The following is a 7,898-nucleotide window of genomic DNA, read 5'->3' as shown; positions in this document are numbered from 1 at the left end:
GTGGGAGCACACTGACCACCAAGGGGCAGCTCCTGCATTGAGCATCTTCCCCCTGGTGGTCAGTGTGCGTCATAGCGACCATTGTTTCACCATTTGGTCGATTTGCATATTAGGGTTTTATTACCTACACTAATAAAAGAGACACATGCAAATTACCGTTACTACACTATGCTACCAGCCAATCAGAGTGAGTATGCAAATTAAACTGAAAACATGGTGGCAGCCCCGCCCCCCACCGCTCTGTGCCTGTGGGGGTCGGAGAAGTCAGGCACCAGCTGAGGCTGGCTGTAGCCTGGGAGATGAAGAAGCCGCCTGCCCCTGATCCCAGGCCGCAGATAGCCAGAGAAGTTGCCCACACTACATCCCAGGGAAGATGGAGAAGCCACCCACCTGCGGTCCAGGTGCCAGCACCTGCAGCTGGCTACAGCCTGGTAGATGGAGAAGCTGCCCACCCTGCAGTCCCGGGCACCAGTACCTGCGGCTGGCTGTGGCCTGGGAGACGGAGAAGCCACCCACCACACAGTCCTGGGCACTAGCACTTGTGGCTGCAACCCAGGTGAAGCCACCTGCCCACCATCCCCTGCGGCTGCAGCCGGCCTGGGTGCCTATGGCTGACCAGAAGGTGGGAAGCCCGGATACCGGTTGCCTGTGGTCGGCTGGAGGAGGGAATCCTGGGTCCCGGATGCAGGCCGAGGCGGAGGTGGTTAGGGGCAATCAAGCCAGCAGGGCAGCAGTTAGGGACAATCAGGCTGACAGGCAGAAGCAGTTAGGGGCAATCAGGCAGGCAGGTGAGCGGTTAGGAGCCAGCAGTTCTGGATTGTGAGAGGGATGTTCAACTGCCGGTTATCCCCTGAGGGGTCCCAGATTGGAGAGGGTGCAGGTCAGGCTGAGGGACACCCTCCCCCCCTGCACGAATTTTGTGCACCAGGCCACTAGTCTATATCATAAAAGGCCTGAGGTTGTCACACCCTCATGCCGTAATGACTGATCACCAGGAGACTGCATGCGCAGCAGGCGTGGGCGGGGCTGCTGCTGCGAGGGCCGGGTCTAAGTCTCAGGCAAGCTGCGGATGGCAGTGGCAGCAGCAGCGGAGTGATGGGAGCATCGCCTTCCCCTGATCGGCCCAGCTGCCTCCTGCAGAGAAAGGCCAGAAGCAGCAGCAGTGAGGGGTGAAGGGGGAAGTGCCTTCCCGATTGGCTGGTCACCTCCCGCAGCGGGAGGCCAGACTGCGGCTTAGGCCCGCTCCCTGTGGGGAACAGGCCTAAGCCCTCAGCAGGACATCCCCAAGGGCTCCTGGACTTCCTGGACTGTGAGAGGGGAAATGCCGGGCTCAGGGTCTCCCCCCACCTCCAGTGCATGGATTTTTTGCACTGGGCCTCTAGTATTATAATATTAAAACAAGGTCCCCCCTCCCCCCCCCCCCCTCTCTCTCTCTCTCTCTCTCTCTCTCTCTCACCTTGTTTTAATGAGTTGTTTGGAATTGTTTTTTTAAAAAAAGAAGAAATTTGATGTCAGGCTGAATGTGAGGAAGCAGCCATCATTAGAAAGAACAGGTGGCAATGTCACTGTTACAGCCTTTTCAATTGGAATCTATAGCTATGAAAATATTACATATGCATATCCCTCCACTAGCAGTTCTATCCCTGGGCTACTCTCTCAGCCAAGGATTATCTTATGTTAAGAGCTGAGTTGCGTGTCCCCAATTTACACATTGATGTCTAAAAGCTCGTTATCTCAAAATGTGCCTGTATTTTGATTGATGGTCTTTAAGAAAATAATTAAGGTTAAGTGAGTTCATCGGTATGGGTCCTAATCCAATATGACGTGTTCTTACAAGAAGAGGTCAGGTTGCTTTCTTTTTTACTGGCGGCTGTGAAGATGGTGGACATTCTGACTGAGCATGCCTATCAAAAGCAGCTGAACATCTTTCAAAATAAAAAGAGGGGCCCTGCTTGGTGTGACTTAGTTGGTTGAGCATCAAAAGGTCATCAGTTTGGTTCCCGGTCAGGGCAAATGCCCTGGTTGCGCGCTTGATCCCTGGTCAGGGTGTGTGAGGGAGGCAGCAGGTGAGGAAGGCAGCAGATCCCTCTCTCCCTCCTCTCCCTTCCTCTCTCTTTAAAATCAATAAAAATTTTATTTAAAAACATTTTTAAAAAGAGGGTACTGCTTGGAGAAACTGGAAAAGAGAAGCTACCATCAAACTACAAGGATCCAGGCTTCGAGACATCCAAGAGGCCATTGAGGGCACCTACATTGACAAGAAATGCCTTTTTACTGGCAATGCCTCCACCTGAGGGCGCATCTTGTCTGGTGTGATGACCAAGATGAAGATGAGGAGGACCATTGTAACGCCGGAGACCACCTGCACCACATCCGAAAGAACAGCTGCTGTGAGAAGTGCCACAGAACATGTCAGTGCATCTGCCCCCCTTCAGAGATGCCCAGAGTGGTGACATTGTCATGGTTGATGAGTGGCAGCCCCAGAGCAAGACCGTGCACTTCAGCGTGCTCAAGGTCACCAAAGCTGCTGGCACCAAGAAGCATTTCCAGAAGTTCTGAGACTGGATACCTGCCCATTCCCTCCAAAAATAAAGGTATTTTCTCAGTTAAAAAACAAAACAAAAAAAGCATACAACAAAAACACAAAAGAGGTGAGGTCACACAGAAGCACAGAGGAAACAGATGAACACAAAGATAAAAGATGGTCATCTACAAGCCACTTAATTTTTTTTTTAAAGATCTTGGGGAGGAGCCTGCAATGAAGATATGTGCCCTTGACCAGAATTGAACCTGGGACCCTTTGGTCCACAGGTGGACGGATGCTCTAGCCACTGAGCCAAACTGGCGAGGGCTATCAGAAACCACTGTAGATGATCCCAATAAAATAATGGACACAACAACTGAATTGAATAATGTTGAGGTCCAACTGCATTGAAGGACTGCATCACTGTGGCAAATGACCTCCCTTGCCAAACATCATGAAGACAAGTGAGGCCCCAGCTCCTCGACTGGGGGGAGGGGACTCCCAGTGGTGGAGTCGCAGTGGTGCGTTCTGTAGAGCACAGATTGCATACACCTGTAGGACAGATTAATCCTATCCTCTCTTTCTCTGTATAAACCCTCCTACTAAGTGTAATGATGTGTAAAACTTGGAGAAGTTTTGGAGGGACAGTGAGGCCAACTACTACCCAGGATACCTGGGGCAGGCAATTCAAACCGTCAAAACAGCAGCAAAATGCAAGATGTTCATGGCCTAGTGTAAATTCCAACAATGTACAGATTTCTCTAACACTGTATTTCAAAAAATTTTTTCTATCCTTTCATATATCTGGTAGTGGAAAGAATGGAGGCCCAGACTCCTTTGGGAGTGGGGCAGTGGGACACTAGTGGGAAAGCCTGGGAGGTCCCCCCAAAAGTCTCCAGATTTGAGTCCAGGTTCTGGGCCTGCCCAGGTCATCTTGGGATCCTGGGTGTACAGACACCTCAGTGCACACACTCACCTCTCACCTGCTCTGACTGCCGGTGGCCTGATGCAGCTGCCCTCTGTCCAAGGATATCAAGAATTTGAACCCATCTACCAGCTCCTCCATAATCTCTCAGTAAAAACAATGCTTGGTATCCAGGCCAGGACACATCAGGGGCCTGCCTGGGCATCACCACAGGGGGCACCTCACCATGCATTTTGCTCCCCTGATCAGACACAGAGAGGCATCTGCATAGACCTCCAGCCATGAAGGGAACAAAATGACACCTTTTAGGGCCCAAAATGACCAGTATGTAGGGAAACTTGGTCTTTAATACTCCTTTTTAAAAAAATATGTTTTTATTGATTTGAGAGAGGGAGGGAGGGAAACATTGATCGGCTGCCTCCTGCACACCCACCACTGTACTGGGATTGAGCCCACAAAATAGGCATGTGCCCTGACCAGGAATCAAACCAGCGACCTCTCAGGGCATGAACTGAGCCACACCAGCCAGGACTCAGCACTCACTTTTTATTCTGACACATGGCCTTGGGTATTCACTTAACAAACACATCAGGCTTCCAATACTCAACAACTTGCTTCTGCCCAGGAAGTCCCCCCTCCTGACCTGCCTTTCCCTCCACTCCAAAACACACGGAAGAAAGGGCAGGGAATGTGCAGCTGCCCTGTGTCACCTGAGCATATGCCCTGCCAAACACCAAGTTGCATGGGAAGTAAAAGGTGAGCCAGCGTCTACAGCGATCAACACCATTTACTGGCTCTCCAGAATCCACAGCCTCAGAAAGTCAGGAGAGAACTGGAGAACATCCTTTTCTCTCCGCTATCTCCAGTCAAGTGAGCTGCATAGGGGCCTGTCTCTTGAATGTGGGTACCTGGTTACCAGAGTTCTAACTTCTGTTTTGTTCTGTCACCAAGGAGTGAGGTCACTTCTTCAAGATTACATTACCTGAGCCCCTCCCTTCAATCAGACCCACTCAAAGCTCCCTCTGGCTGTTGACTGCTCACTCTCCTCACCCTTGTCATCTCTGTAACTGTACACAGATATCCAACACAGCTCTTCCCATCGCTCCCAGGAATGTAACCATGGCCTAACCTTTAGGAGACAGAGCTGAGTTCTGACTTTTTTTTTTTCTTTCTTTCTGACCAGTTCTGTGTCCTAGAAAAACCATTGTGCCTTTTCTTTCTCCCAACATGCAAAGTAGGGATGATGCTAGAAACTACTTCCTAGGGACATCAGCAGGTGTATAGGACATAAAACCTGCACCACCTGTGGGCTGGTGTCCACACGCGTCTGAGGCAAAAACTCAGAGATGGCAGAATTACAAGAAGCGTGGGATGGAGCCTGGCACACCACTTAAAACAGGCCTGGGTTTCAGGGCTGTGATCCTGGGAATGTCACTTCCTTCTGAGTCACATTTGAAGGTCTGCACTTTTAAGGGTTGAAATTAACTAAGGAAATTCAGACATTGTCATCTACTCTCATAAAACCTCGTGTGGTCTCCTGTCAGACGTGAAATCAGGCCCGCGCCTCCTGTGGCCTACGTGGTGCACAGGCCCCACATGGCTCCGGGGGCCCTGCTCCTGCTGTGCACATCCTAGTGTCCCCACTAACCCGTTAGGAACTGGCTTCTGGACACACAATGCAGCCAAGGTGATGGGATGTCATGTTCAAGTTTTATTTACAATCTGTAACTTCCTTTCTTGAGATTCTTCCAGAGCCAGTGGTGGCTCTGGGCATGAAGTTCTCTCTCTCTCTCTCTCTCTCTCTCTCTCTCTCTCTCTCTCTCTCTCTCTCCCCCTCCCTCCCTCCCCCCCTCTCCCCGCCCCCCGGAATTAGGAGAGCAACCACGTAGAGGCCCCATAGGGAAGACCTGAGGGAGTGCCCAGCCAACTGACAGTCAGAAACTAAGTTCTCAGTCCAAACTGAAACCTGACAGCACCCGTGTGTGAGTGCAGGAGCAAATCTGCCCCCAGTCCAGCCTCGGCTGAGACCTCAGTTCCAGCCTGTGAGACACCTTGAGTCCGTCAGAAGCACCCAGCTAAGCTGCGCCCAGATGTTTTATTCACAGAAACTCTAAGATGTTAAATATTTGTAGTTTCTGGTGCAAGCAACAATGTTGTTCGGGCCTTGGATTTTCCATCTACCAGTTGACAGTAATAATTAGCATATCTCCTGTGAATTTATGAAGAATATTAAAGAGTTAATGTTTGAAATATGCTTCAAACACCTAGCATATCTCAAGCTCTGTGCTATCCTCTCTAATAAAATGGTAATATGCAAATTAACCATCACTCCGCTACATAAGCCATGCCCACCAGCCAAGCCACGCCCACCAGCCAATCAGGGCGCATATGCAAATTAACCCCAATCCAAGATGGCTGCAGCCACAGAGAGCAAGGTTTCCCAGGTAACAGAGGAAGCCAAGCTTTCCATAGCCGTTGCAGGCCTAAGCCTCCACTCAAGCTACAAAGTTTCAATTATAGAAGGTAAACAAATTCAAACAAATGGCAGCAGAATGGAGCTTGAGAGAGCAGGCCAGGGTTGCCGCCGGCAACAGGGGAAGCAAAGCTTTCCGCACACCCTGGCTGGACTCACCCGCTTAAGGCTACAAAGTTTCAATTGTAGAAGGTGAATTAACTGCCACAGAAATGGCTGCCGAAGCCCCAGGCTTGGCTCCGCTCCAGGCTACAAAGTTTCAATTATAGAAGGAAAATAAATTCCAGATACCAGGGCCTCCCCCTTGGGTTGCCAGGGGGCGTGGCCGGCCTGCAAACCACCACAGGCCCCTCGCTCAGGCCGCCCTCCACCCCAAGGGAACTCCCACCCTTATCTGTGACACCCTTCAGGGCAAACCAGCTGGCCCCCACCCGTGCACCAGGCCTCTATCCTATCTAATAAAAGAGTACTATGCAGATTGATCATCACTGCAACACCCAATATAGCTGCCCCCATGTGGTCAAAGATCCTGCCCCCATGTGGACACAAGATGGCCACCACAAGATGGCCAGCAGGAGAGGGCAGTTGGGAGGCACCCGGCCTGCAAGGGAGGGCAGTTGTGAGGGACCCGGCCTGCAAGGGAGGGCAGTTGTGAGGGACCAGGCTTGCAAGGGAGGGCAGTTGGAGGTGATCAACCCTGCAGGAGAGGGCAGTTAGGGGTGACCAGGCTGGCAGAGGAGGGAAGTTGGGGGCAAACAGGCTGGCAGGGGAGCAGTTAAGCATCAACCAGGCTGGCAGCAGAGTGGTTAGGGGGTGATCAGGCTGGCAGGCAGAAGCGGTTAGGGGCAATCAGGAAGGCAGGCAGGCAGGCAAGCAGTTGGGAGCCAGCAGTCCTGGATTGTGAGAGGGATGTCCCAGATTGGAGAGGGTACAGGCTGGGCTGAGGGACAACCCCCCACCGTGCACGAATTTCATGCATCGGGCTTCTTGTCTACCTAATAAAAGAGTAACATGCTAATTGACCGTACCTTTGTGACGCCCACCAGTCAATCAGAGGTGAGTATGCAAATTAACCCAACAAAGATGGAAGGTTAATTTGCATACGTGGGCGCCAAGCAGCTGGGAGCGGGCCTCTGAGCAGCGTAGGAAGGTGGAAAGGTGGCTCCAGCCAGAGCGAGGGCGGTGCCAGCAGCCAGGGAAAGGAAGGCCCATTCTGGCACGAATCTTCGTGCATCGGGCTTCTAGTATAATATAAAGATATTTAAAACATTTTTTTTAACGTTACCTCTAAGCTCCTGAGTGTTGGGCTGGCGCCTGGCTGAATGAAAAAGGCACTCCATAACTTGCAGTGGATAAGTGAATGGCGACCACTGTTAAATGCACTGGAAGTTTACTCTGCACGGGAACCCCACTGCACATGTGAGAAATGGGGCCAGACCATAGATGGGTGGGGCTGCTTCATGGTTTGAGGCCATTACTCCTCAGGCTCCCTAAAAATCTTCTGCGGGAGGCATGGGACCCCCTGGGTGGGGGTGCAGGTGGTGGTCAGAGTCTGCCGAGCCTTTTCCAGGGAAAGGGCAGGAGCACTGAACTTGGGACAGGCCCCTGCCCAGCCCAGGGCCTGGAAGCCAAGAAGAGAAGCAGTCACTGCCCAGGAGGCTCAGATGGAACAGGTAGCGGCCAGGAGGAGAATCTCAGCATCCCTTTCCCCAGCTGCTCCTGCTGTGGGGAAGGCCCAGGACTCAGATCTTTGAATGACTCCTTTTGACTTTCAAAATTCAACTTTTCTTTTCAAAATGATACATGAGCGTAATGTTTTAAAACATTAAACTTCTTTGCTGAGTGTGAGCTGTCATCTTTTTTTTCTGTGGGGTCAGGATGAGACCTCATCTCCCAGGCACAGCTGGGAGTCTGTTCCTAGTTCCAAGACCATGCCGATCCTAGTCCTCGGCCTCCAAGGAATGCTGCTCAAGCAG

The 7,898-nt window shown here is 51.5% G+C and overlaps 1 pseudogene across 1 annotated transcript; it reads left to right on the top strand.

Annotated features, from left to right (window-relative positions):
- The first annotated feature begins 1,878 nt into the window (after positions 1 to 1,878).
- Positions 1,879 to 2,559, top strand: LOC307100583 (small ribosomal subunit protein uS17-like; annotated as a pseudogene). The gene is made up of 2 exons: positions 1,879 to 1,955; positions 2,160 to 2,559. The product of its transcript is annotated as a small ribosomal subunit protein uS17-like (transcript).
- The last annotated feature ends 5,339 nt before the right edge of the window (positions 2,560 to 7,898 follow it).

This window comes from Cnephaeus nilssonii, assembly GCF_951640355.1.
Source record: "Cnephaeus nilssonii genome assembly, chromosome: 5".
Taxonomy (NCBI): domain Eukaryota; kingdom Metazoa; phylum Chordata; class Mammalia; order Chiroptera; family Vespertilionidae; genus Cnephaeus; species Cnephaeus nilssonii.
This window is presented reverse-complemented; position numbering and strand designations above follow the sequence as displayed.